The sequence below is a fragment of the Lissotriton vulgaris genome, chromosome 12 (genome assembly GCF_964263255.1).
Source record: "Lissotriton vulgaris chromosome 12, aLisVul1.2, whole genome shotgun sequence".
Taxonomy (NCBI): Eukaryota; Metazoa; Chordata; class Amphibia; order Caudata; family Salamandridae; genus Lissotriton; species Lissotriton vulgaris.
Window position 1 is genome coordinate 687,176,657 of NC_141700.1, and position 19,834 is coordinate 687,196,490.

The 19,834-nt window shown below is 42.9% G+C and overlaps 1 protein-coding gene across 1 annotated transcript in view; it reads right to left on the reverse strand.

Annotated features, from left to right (window-relative positions):
- CDH13 (cadherin 13) overlaps window positions 1-19,834 on the reverse strand; it is a 2,285,705-nt gene that overhangs the window by 1,894,022 nt on the left and 371,849 nt on the right. The window lies entirely within an intron of this gene.

The following is a 19,834-nucleotide window of genomic DNA, read 5'->3' on the forward strand; positions in this document are numbered from 1 at the left end:
ACTGCCATTTTGACAGTACAAAATAAACCTTATGCCAGGCTTAAAACTTCCATATTCATACTTCTATTTCACTCTTAAGGTATTCCATAAGGCTCTTGCAGCCTGATTCATCATTCTCCCGTTTTGCGAGCCCCTAATAGCGATTCATAGCGAATCGCTATTAAGGACTCGCAAAACGGGATTCATGTAGAAATTGCATAAAGAAATGCGATTCCTACATAATCCTTATTTGCGATTAGCAAATTGCTAATCGCAAATAAGGAATAACTCGCCATTCATTCCTATGGGCCAAAAGGCCCGTAGGAATGAATGGGGATATTCCTTATTTGCGATTAGCAATTAGCTAATCGCAAATAAGATAGCGATTTGAAGGGTGCCAGGGGTGTCCAAAGGACACCCTGTAGCACCCCTCAAATGAAATTTTACACAGGTGTTGCACACACACATGTCCCAAGGACATGTGTGTGTGTGTAACATGCAACTCAGAAAAATGCATTTAAAAGCATTTTTCGGAGTTTTCGCAATTTACCACGAGGTTTGACCTCGCGGTAAATTGCGGCCAGAAATTGCGAATTCGCAAAACAAAATTGGATGATGAATTGCATTTAAGGAATCTCAAATAGAGATTCCTTAAATGTAATTCCTCGCAAAATTGCGAGATCGCAATTAGCGATTTTTGCATTTGGGATGATGAATCCCAAATGCAAAAATCGCACTCGCAAAGTGCCAGATTCTCAGAATCTGGCCCTTTGCAAGCGCAAATCAGCTTGATGAATCAGGCTGATAGGGTATATGGTATTTTAAAAGTTGGATGCTAATTTTACAAGTCCTGACAGTGAAAGATTTGCAAAGTCAGTTTTCACCACAGTGAGGCTATCTCCCCCACATACACTGGGCTATCTTATTACACCTAATAAGTGATAACTAAAGTTTGGCAACAAATAGAGAAATGCAACATACACTCATTTGAATCGCAATTTAGAACATTCCTTTATGGTAAAGTTGGATTTTAAGTTACTATTTTAAAACTACCAATTTTAGAAAGTTGTAAAAAGAACAAATGATGGACTGAAAGTAGATCAATGTCATACATTCAACCCAGTATAAAGAGCTGGGCCTTGAACCCAGCCATATGCAAATCAGTCTTGACCCTGCACCCAATGGGAACAGTCCAGCTCGAACTGTCAGGCCAGGTCCTCCATGGGCTGAAAACAAGCATCCTAGGACTGGTTTGGGGTTTTCACCCCATATCAGCCAGGATAGTCAAGTCAAGTCATAAAATTTGTATAGCGCACTACATACCCAGAGGGTTTCAAGGCGCTTAGGAAGGGGAGGAGGATTATTTGTCAAATATCCACGTTTTAAGCTGCTTTCTGAACGCTAGGTGGCTCTGGGTGAGGCGAAGGTAGGCGGGGAGTGAGTTCCATGTTTTAGCAGCCAGGTATGAAAAGGATCTGCCTCCCATGGTGGTCTTGTTGATGCGAGGTACAGTGGCTTGGCTTGGCTGGAAGAGCGAAGTTGGCGGGAGGGGGTGTAGAAGGACAGTCGAGAGTTGAGGCAATCTGGTCCGATGTCGTAGAGTGATTTGTGTGCGTGGGTAAGCAGTCGGAAAGTGATCCTCTTATTGACGGGAAGCCAGTGGAGGTCTTTAAGGTGACCAGAGATGTGTTCGTTGCGTGGGATGTCTAATATCAACCTGGCTGAGGCATTTTGGATTCGTTGTAGTTTCTTCTGGAATTTAGCGGTGGTACCTGCGTAGAGGGTGTTTCCGTAGTCTAGTCGGCTCGTGACTAGAGCGTGGGTGACTGTTTTCCTTGTTTCGGAGGGGATCCAGCGAAATGTTTTTCTGAGCATGCGAAGAATGTTAAAGCAGGAAGAGGATACGGCGCTGACTTGTCTGTTCATTGAGAGTGAAGAATCCAGGATGACGCCAAGGTTCCGTGCGTGGTCTGTCGGGATGGGTGCTTTTCCGAGGGCTTCCGGCCACCAGGAGTCGTCCCATGCAGAGGGGGATGTACCTAAGATGAGGACTTCTGTTTTGTCTGAGTTCAGTTTCAGACGGCTTTGTTTCATCCATTCGGCGACTTCTTTCATTCCTTCATGTAAGTTAGTTTTGGCGGTGCTGGGGTCCTTGGTGGGAGAAAGGATCAGTTGAGTGTCATCCGCGTGAGAGATGATGTTGAGGTTGTGTTGGCGGGCGATGGCCGCGAGGGGGCTCATGTATACGTTGAAGAGGGTGGGACTGAGTGAGGATCCTTGAGGTACGCCGCAGATGACTTCAGAGGATAGATGGACTCCAGTGTCACAGTGAGCTCAGGACACACGTCTGGGCATATCGGTGCACTGGCTGATGAGGGGTGAAACTGCAAAACTGGTCCTAGGATGCTTGTTTCCAGTCCAGGGAGGATTAGCTTGTCCATTCAGCCTTTCATCCTTCTGAGGTTGATATAATGAGTACCATTGAGTTGGATAACAATAAACATCCATTATTCAGCGACAAGATACCCTTCTGGTTAAACATGTGCTTTACAAATACACGTTATGCTTCAGATCCTCTCATGAGAAGGAGACTGATTTGCATATGGCTGGGTCTGAACTAGGGTGACGGAGTGAGCTAAAGATTGATGATGGATTCAAACCAGATCTGTGACTGGGGGTGAGTGTCTGCAAAGTTTCAGTGCTTTGTCCATCATCTCCTTGTGTTTGATCAAAGTGCACTTTTCCTGCCTCAAAACAGACTTCCAGGTAAAAATCCAGCACACCAACGCAAAGTTCCAGTAGCGACCTACTCCTCATGCCTACAGACTCCACACGCGCCCCCCCACCAACACGAAGCTCCAACTGAGACTACTCGCATGGACGCAGACTAAAAGCAGGTAAACACTTAACTGGGATGTACCCGTTGCTGTTTCTGACATGCGCCCCATCACAGTTGCTGAACGTATGACTTTGACCTGGTCCAGTGCGACCAGAAACCCCAAGTGGCATGTTGCGCTTTGTGGTGCTATTTTTCATCTAGAACTGATTTCTATTGATTGGAGGTGGATCATTTTGGTGTCACTTGATTTAATAATATTTTCGTTATTTTTGTAAATCGGCTGGGGATTTGTCTTGAGTTGTGTTTACACATTATTACTGTTTAAGAGTTGCATAAATACCTTACACATTGTCTCTAAGTTAAACCTGCACTGCTTTTATGGATAGCTACCAGAGGGTTAAGTGCAGGTTAATTTAATTACTTTTTTGGTTCACCCTGACAAATTCAGAATGTATTCCTTGAGTGGGGCTCTCACCCCCCCCTCAACTAATAACCAGATTTCTCAGACCCACAGTGATTCCCACCTCCCAGGCACAGCATTCCAAGATTCCACCTTGGAATACAATGTATATCACAGCACTATTCAGTAAAATGCTGCTTCAAAGAGAATTGGAATTGCTCGGGCAGCAGCAATGTGTATCACTTGTAATTAATGGTAAACACATGAGGAGAGTCCATGCACGTTTAACACCATGCGCGCGGCGGCTTTTCCCGCTGTGCGCTGAGTTTTTAAAAAACCAGCGGTTGTTGACGAGTACGTCATGAGCGTACGACCGGCGTAACTCATGACGAGCTGAGCTGGCATGAGCGTCGAAGGGGTTAAATCAAACAGAACAATTAATGCCTTTCAATACCAGCTTACCTCAAGTACAGGCAAAATCAGACAATCAGCAGAGTAATACAGACAAATATCTGCAAGCCTACCTCTTTGGGTAACATCTGTGTCAAAATGTCTGTCACACTGACATGGTACAGCATGAGCAGCAGGAAAAGCTTCCCACCACAAAAGCAGCGCCAGCATGGCCATCAGTAATGCAAGGTTCACGCAGACACACAGAAAGAAGACATTCTGATCTAATATATCATTTCTTGGCTGTATCAACAGGAAACCAAAGTTCTTATCAACACTCATGTCATTCATTCATTGAAAGTCATTCTTTATGGCTGTGTTCAATGAGTACTGTTTGTAAACTTGAAAATTCAGTATTCAACAGCATGTAAAAGCAAAGTCTGTCAAGATACTGCAAGCACAACAAAGTGAAGGTAGCAGATGCAATGCTAGTTGGTCAAGCCAGTTTGTGGTGAGATTCTGGAGATTCGAAGCGAAGGACAACATCAACGACCCTTTGAAGAGCATTAACTGAACCTTTGATTTTGAAGATGCATGTTGCTGATTTTGAACAGTATTGGCTAAAATAACATGAGGTGAAAAACAACTGATCCCAATACATCACCATGCATGTACTTGTGTTGTCATGTGAGAAGATACTTTTTCTAATTTTCTTTACCATTCACGATAGCAGACACCTATCTTGAAGTGGTTAAGGAAAACAACAGAAAAGCTCCCCAAAAGAGAATTAGAGGGAAAGGAGCAGCCTATAAGCCAATTGCAGCTGCCGGGCCCTATACATTAAAGAAACAAATTGAAATAAAAAAATGGCACCAGTTGGGCAAGCAGTGGAACACTAGAAGGAGCAACAGTGAGCAAGGAGGAGTGTATATGTATATGCAAATCTTGAAGAAATGCAACATTAAACCCAAATTCAGAACAAAATTGCCACTATGCTGCTACCCTCAACCAGAAACCAGAAACCAGAAGACATTGCATGGCAAGTTATGGAGGTTGGTAAACAAGATTCCACAAGAGGAAATTTGAGCAAATTACTTTCTACACGTGAATGTAGATGATGGATAGATCCTAAATGACCAAGAATGGGCGTAACAAATTTGATGAGCTTATCAAAGCAGGTTTGCTCTCTTAATATATTTTAGTTGTATCTAATGTTTATGATTCTCTGAAAAGCTTCCAAAATGAGTGTTTTTTACTTATTAAACAAGTGTCCCTATATGGAGCAACTCGCTTATGTTCTCTTACGCCATATCGGCTTCTTGGCTATGCTAACAGTCACATTCGGTGTGGGCTAAACATACTTGCTAGTGCTCTTATGTATTGGAAAAGTGAGGTGTACATGTTGTCTTACAAGGAGCATGACTCCTGATTGTACTTTTTCTCTCCAAGAGACTCCTGATATTTTGATGGCAATCTGGGTGAGAATCATCCATCATACAGACTGTTACTCAAACCCAAAACTGGTTCTTCTTTTTTATAGGTAATTTTATTCTCTGTAGAATATTACTCCGGCAGTGCATAGCACATGCTCCTGCACACTGCAGTGAGCGGTTGGTGATTATGGACTAATTCTTCATAACTCCCATCCCAAAACGGCTTTTGCACACTCACGATTATGATAGTATATCTCTCATCTTTATCCCCCCACTTTAGCAGCACTTGTAAGAATATGCTTCTACATAACCCACTGAGCTGACACTTCAGGGTAGGTCTACTACACCTCCCAGCATACATCGAAGGGTTTGTTCAAAATGAGACGGCCTCCTTTTTTGTTTTTTTGTTAATCCACTTACTTATGAGCACTCTAGACCAATAGAGATAGGATTTTAATAGTGAGACTAATACTACCTTATGATATCTAAAAAATTACACCGCAACCATGAATGACTACAACTTCCGTCATTCTTTGCCGCAAAGCGACAACGTTTTGATGTCATGCACATGCGTCTTAGTTTTCGGAGGCTATTTGATTGCCTCGTGAGCAGCTGCTCACTCCCTCCCAGTTGCAGCTTGTATCTCGTCCGGAGTACCGACGGATAGATAGGGGCTTGGATGAGCCCGACCTTGGCGTTGTTATAAATAGCTAGCCCCGCTGGCTCACTTGCAAAGAAGGACCGGTTCTATGCATGGTTGTCCCCAATTAACGAGTGATTGATGGTTGATTCCCCGGCGAGCCTCGCTCGCATTGGCTTTCAGACTCCGTGAGCATATAAATGCTTACGAAGGCATTACCTTGGGTTGCGGTGGTAAAAAACCTAAAAACACTAGAAAAAACTCAAAAACACAGGGATAAAGTCCCGGATACACCCTCTTGAAGGTACAATCCTTGTACGGGTACGGGTTGTTTACGGCACCTTAATTGTGGGCATATTCTGGGTTTATGGCTAATTCTCCGGCGAGCCTCGTTCATATTTTCTTATAGACTCCGTGAGCATTTATACGCTCACAAAGGCATTACCTCAGCTTGCAGTGGTAAAAAAACAAAAAAAACCTCAAAGACACAAGGATAAAGTCACAGACACACTCTCTTGAAGATACAACTCTCGGTCTCACAAGAGGAAATTTGAGCAATTTACTTTCTACACATGAATGAAGATGATGGATAAATCCAATATGACCAAGAATGGGCATAGCAAAGTTTAGGAGCTTATGAAAGCGGATTTGCTTCCTAAATGTATTTTAGTTGCTTCTAATGTTTATGATTAGCTGAAAAGCTTCCACAATGAGTGTTTTTCATGTATTAAACAAGTGTCCCTATATGGAGCAACTTGTTTGTTTTTTCTTTCTCCATATTGACTTCTTGGTTATGTTAACAGTCAGATTCGTGTGGGCTAACCATGCTTGCAAGTGTTCCTATTCATTGTCAGTTTGGGGTGTACATGTTGTCTTACAAGGAGCATGACTCCTGATTGTACTTTTTCTCTCCAAGAGACTCCTAGAACAAAAATAATTGATAATATCCTGGCGTGAAAGATCTACCTTTTTGTTGAACAAACAAATACAAGCTGAAATAGAAATCGCAACTTCAAATGAAAGCGCATCAGATATCAAAAAAGGCTATTCATTTTTTTACAAATACAATTTGAGCATAATTATAAAAAAAGGTAGTCACTGAGGCTACCTGAATCGAGACAATCAAAACTAACAGGTGATTGACACATTCAGTTTTGCATGAAGAGGGGTCTCTATATTGTGAGCTTGCAAGAGGAGTATCATAGATGCAGTCAGGAAATGCAATGATAAAGTCCACAAACCCAGCAAAGTCAGAAGAATTACACAGGAATCTCTGCAAATTACCCCGATTTACCGGCCATTCACATATGTATCTTATGTACAGCAGATTCTGCACAAGTTGGGTGGGTAAAATCGGATTTGGCTTTAGGTTTATTGGTGCAGCCGACACCTAGACGTGTTAATTCAGATCATCAGTAGGATTCTCCATATATCCATTGGTGTTCTGTGAACAGTTGCAAATCTCCATAATGTGTGGAATCACCTATGCATTTGTGGATTGAGAACTATGTGTCGCTTTAGAGCCATTTGTTGGTCAAATGAAGAGTTTGATAGCTACAAGAAATAGAACGAAATGTGAAGACATTGTAAATCTTCAGTTTCTCAATAACACCTGGGTTTCCCAATGCACAGCATTCATTTATTCTAGTTCAAATTATTCTGAGTGATTTGGAATGGAAGGTCCAGTCTGAGAACAAATTGGATTCGTGCTATATGTATTGGTTTCACTCCCCATTATATGTTCTCCAAAGATTAACAGCCTGATTCATCAAGCCGAAATCGGCTCGCAAAGGGCCAGATTCTCAGAATCTGGCCCTTTGCGAGTGCGATTTTTGCATTTGGGATTCATCATCCCAAATGCAAAAATCGGTAATAGCAATTTCGCTATTTTGCGAGGAATTACATTTAAGGAATCTCTAATTGAGATTCCTTAAATGCAATTCATCATCCATTTAAAAATTGCGAATTCGCAATTTCGGCCCGCTATTTACCGCGAGGTCAAACCTCGTGGTAAATAGCGAAAACTTAGAAAAATGCTTTTAAAAGCATTTTTCTAGGTTGCAGGTTGCACACACACATGTCCTTTGGACATGTGTGTACGCAACACCTGTTTCAATTTTCATTTCAGGGGTGCTACAGGGTGTCCTTTGGACACCCCTGGCACCCTTCAAATCGCTATCTTATTTGCGATTAGCTAATTGCTAATCGCAAATAAGGAATACTCCCAATTCATTCCTATGGGCCTTTTGGCCCATAGGAATGAATGGGGAGTTATTCCTTATTTGTGATTAGCAATTTGCTAATCGCAAATACTAATGTGTAGGAATCGCAATTTTTTTTGCGATTCTTACATGAATCCCGTTTTGCGAGTCTGTAATAGCGATTCCTTATGAATCGCTATTATAGACTTGCAAAACGGGTCTTTGATGAATCAGGCTGTATATGTTTAATTAAAGAGCATCAATACAACTTCTTTCTAATGGTCCTTTAACATTTGTGAATTTTAATGGACCAAGAGTGACTTCTCACACTCAGATTCAGGCCCGGGTGTGCATATAAATCTTGATAGCTTCTCTCTCTTATGCCCTGCACAAAGTCGCTTGATATCCACGTAGCCAAGATATCTTGGAACTAATTGGGTCTTCTACACATAACCCTGTCCCCAAGCACTTTGGTCATGCTCAAACTCTTGTCCTGTCTCAGACGTGACCCTGGCCATGCTGAAGGCCATTCTTCACTCTATTGCCTCTTTGGTCTTTCTGCTATCTCTGAAGCATCCAATTGAAATACCAATGCCAGCTGCACAAGCCCATTCTTTCAGTTGTACCAAATGTGCTTGTTGACTAAAGCCATATCTCCAGAAACCTCCTTAGAGCTTGCAGATCAAAACTCAATTGTAAACGATTTGCCATCTGAATTGGTTCAGACCAACGTTCTATAAATGCCTGTGATAAATAAAACATGATTGTTTTTTCAAAAAAGTGCACTCTCTTATTTGGATATGCTGGATAAAAAGGAAGAAATATGTTTACTTTCACTCTTACGATCACACCCCCTTTCCCCAAATCAAATAACCGGATTTTCTTATGAAAGTCGACCTAAGTACCTCAAAGAATTAGTCTTAATGCTAGTTCACAAAAGTCAGTATATTCGCACTCAGCCACTAAATTGGCTTAACATTTGTAACCTCATATTCTGGTGATGTAGTTATTGCTAGAACATTATATATGAATCTCTGGCCTGATTCAGCCAACATGGATTGTTAGACTGTAACAGGAAAATGGTTAGAGACAGATTTGTCATCACAGCATAAGTCTCTGCGACATGATGGTCAAAATTGTAGGGGCATATTACCAACAAGTAGCGATATTTATCGCTAAATAGGCTTAGCGCAATTTTTTTATCGCTGCCTATCGCTGGATATGTTAGCGGAGAAAACATGCTATTAGCAACGTTTTTCTCCATTGTGCTAAAATATCCAGCAATTGCGGCGAAATGTGTGAATACCGCTGAGAATACAGCGATATTCACGCATTAGCGACAAATTCTCTTAGCGATGTTATCCACCTCTCATTGGATAACATGGCTAAGAACTGGTCTGAGCAGGCGTTAGTTTTTGACGATAGCGGGAATATTTCCATCGCTACGCCTGCCTTGCTAATAGGCGATAGCGACGTTAGCGACTGCTTATAGTCGCTAACAGGTTGGGTACGCCCACTTTGCATGTCATTAGCGATAAATATCGCTGACATGCAAAGCTGTCCCCAAACTGCTCGCTATCGCCTAAAAGCTGTTGCTAACATCAGTTAGCGACAGCTTGCTAATTGAGCGATAGAAAACGGCCGCTGAACCAGTGATAATTGCCTATCGCCCCCCTTGGTAATATGCCCCATAATTTTTAAAAGTTCCTCATTAGGCTGTGTGTTTTATCAAGTTTGTAATGTAATGATGCTCGGCTCTCGATGTCGGCAAAATGATAAATTGGGAAATACAGTGAAAGCAAATATGTGGCATGCTGTTTGACAATATAGTAGTTCTTCTTGGGGAAATCTTAACATTCATCCACCCCATGGTCAGGTATCAAAAATTGCACAGATACTGGGTAACTGCTGCACTGCTGCTCTTCGGTTGCACATAGGGACACTTTTTTTACACCAAGCATTGCAGCAACTTATCGAGAAAACACTGCACAGAGACATATCTTCTAAGATTGGCCTGTTGCTGCTGTTTTCTCTTGTGCTTGTGCACTTAAAGGCTGCCTTGTACAATGCACAGCTACGGCGTGGTGTCTAGCACGGGATTGCTATTGAAAGAATACCCTACTTGTACAAATTCCTGTGTCTAGACAGACATACACAGGATGTGTTCCAGGAGAGTAGCCAACAAATTAAAATACCCTCCACTTGGAATCAAAGCTAATATGGCACCAAAAAAGGGAAGCAAGTCTTGCGACCCTCCCCAGAAGAGCTTGCTTGTTTCTCTCAGCCAATCATCTATCAATTCATCCTTTCATTTTTCCATCCACCTGCTATCTTCCATTTCACCTTTGCATTCTGTCTTCCATTCAATCTTCCTTACATCATTTAGTCTGTCACCATTCTGTCCATACATCTATCCATCCACCCTTTCACTCAGTCATCCATTCCATCACTTATCCATCCATCCAACCTTTTACTCCGTCCAACCATCCTTTCAATTGATCCATCCATCTGCCTATCCATCCACTTATCCACCCATTTACCCTTTCAATCACCCATCCATTCTTTCACTCACTCATCCATTCACCCTTTCACTCATCCATCCATCCTCCTTCCCTTTCACTCATCCATCCATCCATCCATCCATCCATCCATCCATCCATCATTCTTTCAATACATTAACCATTCCATTCATCCATACATCCACCATTCATTCCATCCGTCATTCCCTCCATCCATCCATCCATCCATCCATCCATCCATCCATCCATCCATCCATCCATCCATCCATCCATCCATCCATCATTCCACCGATCCACTCACCCTTTTACTCATTTATCCATTTACCCTTTAAATCATCCATCTATCCACCCATTCACCCTTTTACTCCTCCACCCATCCTCTCTCCCTTCCACTCATTCATCCGTATATCAATCCTTTCAGTTATCCATTCACCATCCAATCTATCCATCCACAATACATTCCATCTATCCACTATTACATCCATCTATCCATATATCCATCCATCCATCGTTCATTCCATCCATCCATACATACATATATACATCTTTTTACTCATCCATTCACCCTTACATTCATCCATCCACCCTTTCGCTCCTCCATCCATCCTCCCTCCCTTTAATTCATCCATCCTTATATCCATCCTTTCACTCATCCATGCACCCATCCACCATCCAATCCATTCACCAATCATTCCATGCCCCACGCACCACTTATTCCATCCATCCATCGACCCTGACCCCTCCCACCCTTTCACATTAAATGTGAGTCGTTGTCTGCCGAGCAACAGACAGAAGAGGCCCATCACTAACCCCACCCCTGCTGTAGCTGTGAAAGCAGTGGGTTGACGATGCCCATGATATGTTCTGTCTCTTTTAGCACACAGGCAATGTATTGTTTTTTTTGAGGAATGAAAACATTCATGCTTGCTAGCGCCTGCTTCAGGGAGGCATTCGGATTTGATATAGTGGCTTTATCGGTAGAGGAGGTTTTGCGTTAAAACCTACGGGTGTTTGTGGTGATCTTACCAAGTACAGCTAACAGCCAGGAAACAGTCCCATGACGGAAAGTGCAGCATGCACTTTAATGAAGTGCTTGTGCTGGAAGATGGACACCTTCCCAGTGCAAAATGCTCTTTGAACTGGAAATTAAAGACCAGCGTGTTACTTTGCATCAGTCTGTGTCAACGCAAATGTTTAGTATATCTGGGCCATATTGTAATGGCGTTGGAGCAGGTTTGCACTTACATAAGAGGAGGAGAAAAGTGTTGAGGATATGATGAAGTGAAATAAAGAATGATTGAGGGGAGGCAGAATGAAGGCCAGGAGGAGAGACCAGACTGAGAGATATATTTACATTGAGGATAGCAAGAAATGTTATTCGGAGAGTGGAGTGTTTAAGGCAGAGGAGGGGAGACAGGACAGCCTCTCTCGTCCCTCCGCCATTAAATAAGGTGAAATGTTCGTGAATGGAACACCAGTCACCTGCTCTCAATGTTTAAGGCTGCTCTACAGCCAGTCATGTCTCAGCCACTGACAGAAAGAGGTGCCCGGCACAGACCAAAGCTGCCCTGGGGGAAAGATGTCACTCTGGCTTTTTCTGCATTGTACGTTCGAATGCATGTTCAAAGTGTCAACAACAGAGGTCCAAATAAGATACTGAATTTCACTCAGAAAATTGTGCATTTTGTACAGCCAGAAAGTTTACAAAGGAATATTTCCTTTATTTTTGTTGTTGTATATTTTTCTTGAGGGCAGACCCTTTGCTCCCCTGTGTTCTCCCCTATCATACAAACCAGGTAATCCATGTCTACCTACACTCCTCCCCTCTCTCTCTAACTCGTTCTATCCATTTTCCTCAGTCTTCCATGTGCTCGACCTCAATCTACACAAATTGCCCTTTAATTCGGGGACTAGCACTTTCACATTCCAGTTGCTTTAAACAAGGCTTATTTTACAGCCACATAACCTTGAATAAAACATGAATGTCTCCTGCCAATCAACTACAGACCACGAGTAACATTGCACTTGTACTGAAGAGCAGCCTGGCAGACTTCTTAGTTTCTTTTTTTGTTATAAACGCATTTATTGAACACATTTTTCACCATTTACAACAGGGAATAAACCTTCCCCGTAAAAATATAACAGCAGAGTTTCAATAAAACATTTCAAGTAAGAAACAAAACAAGCATTTGCATAGCCAATCGGTCGCGTCTTTGGGCCCTTATACATTTTTAGCCATGCAACAGTTGATGTTATTGCACCAAGGATATTGTGCTGCATAGCTAAAAACTTACAAGGTCCCAAAAGCGAGACCTATTGGCTATGCCAATGCTTGTTTGATATTTCCGTCTATCACGTACCCCCTTCCGTCAACACGGAACACCATGTTTTCCTGGAGTGCAGCAGTTGAGCTTCATCAAAAAGTTGCCTCTGCAGTGACTGATCAATGCAACTTTTTCTATATTAGTATGCTATACACCCACATGGCTAAACATGTTAACATCAAACAGACTTGGGAAAATTACATCAGGGACAAATGGTTTGAGTTCTTTGGTATGCTGGATATACAAAGAGTAAAACGTGCGGTAGCATATATATGCCTGTAGAGCAGTGGCAGAGCCCCTTCCTTATACTCTGAAGAGAACTGAAAGATTACACAGGCCGAAACAACATGCACTGAATGTGGATTAGACTAGCATACAATACTGCATGATAAAAGTGTTAAATACACGAGTCTCTCGCGATATTTTAAAACACTTGTGGCTAACAGCTAGACACTTTAGGCTACAGCACAGAAAACTCACAAGTCCATTCTTTAGAGGGGGATCTGGCACATGAAAAACAATACTCCCTCTTTAGAAGGTCCGCTTTTAATGGGGTAGAAGGGCATGTTGGGATGCATTGCAGGAAGGCCGAGAGGTGCAGAGACACGTTATATGCATTAACGCATTACAAAAGTGATTCATAAGCCAAGATTACAGTTGAACATTAGCTCTGCAGAAGAACATCCTGGGAAACTCGAGAACACCGCAGAAAAGCCCACAGACCCCAGTAATGTTAAGCACTTGCATCGAGAATCATTAAAGAAGTTAATCTGCAATGGCTAGTTTCCTGGGCCTTTCTCGAACTGCGAGCGAGTGCTAAACAGTTGATGATGAGATGTTTAAATGCGATAATCTTCGTAACGAAACAAGCACACAAACACACTTCTGAATAAACACTGCTAAAATACATCCTGCTGGTGCAAGGGCAGACAGTAGTATGAAAAGAAGATACAGTACAAAAATGTCTGCCAAGTCACTGTGGTTTAAGAGGCCAGGTCCTGAATGCGTGTGGGTGTCCCTGCGGTGAGCACTGCAAGGGCAACGGCGTTAGAATCTGTGTTTAACTAGTGCTGCGGTCACTATGCATAATCAGAACAAAAACAAGTGGGAGGGGTGTGGGAGTGCAAACGCACAACAGAAAACATGCGAGTGGTGCGCGCCCAGCAGCACCAAAAGTGAAAGTAGCTGGCAACTGTGCACGTTCATGCTCATGTGAAAGCAAGCTTTAGGCCAGCAAAAGCCCGTGGGTAGCACTTTGAAAACCCACTTACTAAAGTCGAGCAAGCAGCGCATGCGCTGCTCTAGGCTCAACCTAAAAACTAAACAGAAAACTGCAAAAGAAGCTCAAAACAAGATACTCCCCCCCCTCCATCCCGACTAAGAAATCTAAACTAAACCCACAACGGATAGGAGAGAAAAAAATAATAAAAGCACACAACATGGCATCGACATCCAATCTAGAGAATCACCACACTCCACAATACTATGGACAATACTCCTGTGTACATCTTATCTGGTCCAGAAAAAAGAGTAAAGGGCTCAGTATCTCCCCACACCCTCACTATGTCTGTGAAACAGATCCCTAATCTGATCATACTTATGTAGCTGATCATTCATTCTATAAATGATGTGCTCACACTCCACCACCCGGCCATCTCTATCAGCCACTCCACACTCGTGTCGGACACTGCTGATCACCAGTACCTCAAAATGCAAAATTTGGCTATTGCTAATGATGTCCCCACACACCTCAGCAGTGCTTAGAGGGGACATTGCTGCCTGACATTTCATGTCATAACACCAGACGTTTTATAAGAGGTAGCTCTCATGTCCTCCCCAACCCCAAAGCTTCCCAAATGGCATACCTGTAAGAGACAAGTTTAGTACAATCCCATAATATGTGGGACATATCACAAACCTCCGCTTCACACCTCCAGAAATTGGAGTCCGGCAAAAGATGTGTTTTATGCAATTTCTAAGGCAACCAATGCCAATTGTGCAGGGTTTTAAAATATGCAAATTTTAACTGCAAATCCCATAGGAGTGTGTCATGGGATTCCAGCAACTTCAACTATTTTTGGGTGTGTATGTATGTCCCACAATTTGTTCCCAATTGTATCTTGTCCAATCCAAAGTGCGATTAGAAAATGTATCTTGCACGAGTAAATGATAAAGTCCTGAAATAGCACCCCTTCTCTGTCCTGAAGATAACGAACCAAGGGAGATTCGATGAGAGGAACCAGCCTGCCCACCCTGTCTCGAGGGCAATTTCTCAGCATTGCACCTATAGCATTGACGTAGACCAAACTCAAGACGTAAATCCTCCAATGATTTAAAATAATTATTTTCCTCAAGGAGGTGTCCTAACTTGAGGATACTGCTTCTCTGCCAATAACTCCAGTTGAAAGCCTTACTTTGAATCCTAAAGGCTACTTTATGCCAGATGGGTCCCTGCAAGTTTATCCATGAATCCACCCACAGAGTTCTTGGTTTCATCATTTATGTTAAGGGACATAATTCTAGGTTTTTATCTTTGACTTCCACGAAAGAAAGACTAAAATGGCCTCTCCCTAGACATTACTAATGTTCGACGGTCTACAGCTTTTTGAAATTCATACTAAACGAAATACTCATATCAATGGTCAATGACAGTCCGACAAGCAGTATATTGATGGGCATGATGCTATAAAAAGGTTCAAGACAATGAATGACTTTGGTAGGATTTAAGACAAGAGAACTGGTGAAACGCGTCAAAGCAAATGCAGAGGTTACGTCATTTAAACACCACTAAAAAGCATTCCAATTTTCAGTTTGGGAAAAAACCAGGCAGCATGGTTACAAAGATAAAGGGTGGAGAAAAAGGGGATGAAATATGATTACCAGTACCATGAAGAATGTGGGGGCATATCATCAAGGGCAGTATTGCTGCTTTAGTGGCACTTTATGCCGCTAAAGCAGCGATAATTTTAACGCCCTATCAGCATGGACACGTTAGCACGTGTTTCCCTGCCTTTTCGCCGTTTCCCTAAACGCCCAAATGTGCATCTCTAATGAGATGCAAAGTGGGCGTTTCTCCCCAAATAATGTGAGAAATGTCGCTAGCCGACATTTCTCCTATCAGGAAGCTGCTCGCTAACCTGTGTAGAGTTAGGAAAAGTAACACTAACCGCGGTAATCGATACTTTCCTTACCCCTGCTTTCAGTCTGACTTAGCCATTATATACAATGGAAGGTGGATATAATGGCTAAGTCTGCCCTGGCCTAGTATCAAGCTATTGCCAAACGTTGTTCGATTATCGCTGGATTCCCAGTGATAATTGCACATTTGGCAGCTTGCGCATGGAATTTTATCACTTTGGATATAAGCGTTTGCTGACAGCACGCTATTTTAGCGATAAAATCCTGCGATAGCCAGCGATAATTATCCTTTCGCTAAGCGCGCTGAGCGATAATTATCACCGACCCTTGCTGATATGCCCCTCGATTTCTAACTTGAAGAACAGCTACCTTATTCGAGAGCCTGGATTTTGCCAAAGAGATCTCGGTTATTAATGCAGTCCCACATGATTTGTTTAGTTCAAATTAAATATATTCCAACTAATCCTGCGGACCCTCTTGCAGTTCGTTTTGTTCATGCCTAGTCAATGATGTCCTGTCCTTGCCACAGATCATGCAATGACGTTTGACGGACAGGCAATGGTTGTGTCTCAAACGGCTGCTATCTAATTGGCTGTGTTTAAGCTGTTTTTCACTGCATCTTTGCTACTTTCTTAGTCTACAGTAGGAGGGGCAAAAGATTCTAGGGAGAATTTTATTATGAGAGAGGGTGGGTATTTCAAAAGCCCTGCCTGCACCGTGGTTGGAATTCAGATTTATGCAGAGTTTACTACTTGTCAGTCAACTTCAGGAGGTAAAACCTGCCAGAATTAAAAAAGGTAAAAGAGTATGTTATTTACTATGGCATGCAGACTTTAGTGTGACAATCACCAAAATATGGACATTATTCCTAAAAACGGGGAATAGGGGAAATTTATCACACCAGAAATTCAGGGCTTAAGGGAATCTGATTTTATCAGGTGGAATTCATTATTATACCTTACCTCAGGGCATTGATAATGACGGCCTTGGATGGAGCTGTACAGGAGATGAATTGGACACATAGGGGCAGATTTACAAGACCCTTGAGCCTCTTTGCCCCACCATTGCGTCACTTTTTGTGACGCAATGACGGCGCAAACAATGCACCCTATTTGTAAAGCCCCGCGTCACATTATACCTGCGTCAGGTATAATGTATGCAGGGTGGCGTTCCTACGCAGGAAAGCCTCGTAAAAGTGATGCAGTGAAATCTACAAGATTTCACTTTAAAATCCATTGCACAGGAGGTTAACCCCTATATTAATGCTATCATCAACTCTTCTTCACAATCAGGAGAGATCCCAGCCCAGTGGAAGGTAGCGACAGTAAAACCATTACAGAAAAAGTCATTACAGGACCCCACCATTTTATCTAATTTACGCCCAATTTCTTTACTCCCTGCCATCTGCAAAATCACGGAAACTTTTGCCAATAAACAACTGATGGCATTCCTTGAAAATAACGACATTCTCCATCCATGTCAAGCAGGTTTCAGGAAAAACCATTCTACTGAATCGGCGCTTTTATCATCTACTGAAACCATACGTGCCGCTCTGGATCAGGGAAAATTGGCTGTTCTGATCGTTTTAGATCTCTCAGCGGCTTTCGACACGGTGTCCCATGCTATCCTTTTACATCGCCTTACCAACGCTGGCATAGCAGGAACCGTATTCGAATGGTTTAAAAACTACCTTGCAAATAGGCGTCAGATTGTTAGGCTTGGCGACCACTCCTCAGAAGAAAAACTGATAAAAACAGGAGTTCCTCAGGGCTCTAGTTTAAGCCCTACCCTGTTTAACCTGTATATGGTCCCCTTACTTAAACTAATAACATCCTTTAACATCAGTACTGTCGCTTATGCTGACAACACTCAACTTGTTCTGACTCTTGATAAAAATCACACTAACGCAGAGCAAGTACTTAAAGACTGCCTGTCAGCAACCTTCAAGTGGATGTCTCTGAACCACTTAAAATGTAATTCTTCCAAGACGGAGATCATCCCTTTCGGCCCGAACAACTTCTTTACACCCCAAGATTGGTGGCCCGAAAAAGCAGAACCCCCCCCAATACCATCATTGCTGCACGAAATCTTGGAATAAAATTTAACAGTGCCCTTACTTTCAATCAGCAGGCTAAGGAAGTAGCAGGTACTTGTTTCGGTATCATCAGAAGCCTGAGAAAGTTCTTTGATTTCCTTCCCCTGAGTGCCAGACGCACGGTAGCTGTAGCCCTCATAAATTCCAGGTTGGACTATTGCAACAGCCTCTATGCAGGACTCAATAAATCTGCCCTGCATAAGCTTCAAATGGTCCAACACGCAGCTGCCAGACTGGTCCTCAGACTACCTAGGAAATCCTCAGCCTCCGCAGCTTTGAACACTCTACACTGGCTTCCCATACACAAGCGCATACTGTTTAAAGTGCTCGTCATTACTCACAGAGCCTTTTACCATCAGGGCCCACTTTATTTGCGTAAATACTTTAAACATTATCAACCTCTCAGAGCACTTAGGTCCTCCAACGCAAATCTGCTGCATGTTCCTAGGTTCAAAATGGCAACAAGAGGAGGCAAATCCATGGCGGTCATTGGAGCGAAAGCCTGGAATAAGGCACCTCCCTGTCTACGTCAAGCCACTACTGAACCCATGTTCAGAAAGCTGCTAAAGACTTGGATTTACTCATTGGCCAACCCTGAATGTATGAGGCTTTTAGGATATGCTACGTAGCCAGGTGTATCTCCCATCCACCTTATAACACCTCTTCTGCCTTTTTCAGAAATCTAAGCGCCAAGATACTCCCTGGAGTGGTAGCGCGCTATATAAGTATTTTTTCACTTCACTTCACTTCACTTCACTGCGTCACTTTTAGGACGCCACTGCGTCAAAACCTTACGCCTGCTTGAAGAAGGCCTAAGGATTGACACAGTGTAGTGGGAATAGACCACACAAAATGCATTGCTGGAGTTGCGTTGTGCTTCAGACATAACTACAGCAATGCGTGACTTTTGCCCCAACAAATGCGTCAGAATTTCTGACGCATCTGTCAATCCTTCCGCCATGGCGCGCCGTATTGTAAATAAGACGCATCCATGGTGGCACAAGCATTTTTTTATGGTGCCACAAATAAAGTGAAGTATGCCTATAGATGCGTCACTTTCTTGTAAATCTGCCCCTTAAGATATATATACCTTCATGTATCCCCCAGCGAGCTGTTGTGAAGAGTGGGGCAGTGACATGACACAGGTCGGACAAGAGTATTTATATATGTGATTTTGTTTTCTTACCCCCTGACTTTTGGACCTAGAAGTATCTATAGGGGGTACCTTTCTGCGATAATCAAGAGTGTGACTTGTCGCAGTGTTTGCAGATAAACTCCTTGCCTGACATGCAAGAAAGCACAGGTCCTTCACTCGCGATCCCGGGTTGCAGCCCTCAGCCTTGCATTTGAAGCTCTTCTCATCCATATGCGTATTTGGTGGACCTCAAAGTTCTCTCAATGGACAAACATTTTTGTTGAAGCCAGGGAATGGTTTGTGGAATGGCTTTTCTCCCATGTGCACATATAAGGGGAGAGGTGTGGCACAGTGGCCAGAGCGACTGACCCCGGAGCTCAGGCTTAAGGTTCCATCTCCGGCGGCAGCTCAGGATCATGTGACTCTGGGCAATAGCTCATTTATTCTCCCCAACGGTCTGCAGCATCTTGAAACCTTAACAGGTGATATGTTTGCACTTTACACATATGGATTATTATTATTAAATGATGTCGGCCTTTTTGTCTTTTGCCTTGAAGCACTTGCCAGCCAAAGGGAAATTCTCCTGGCGGCAGATGATGTTTTCTTTCATACCCACAATCTTGTAGTTGATGTATGCTGCTGAAAGTCCCCTCACAGGCCTTCTAGGGTTGGCTATACTTCTCTATCCACTTGCCTTGTACTTCAGGAGCCCTGGAGACAACGCTATTGTTGAGCCAAGAG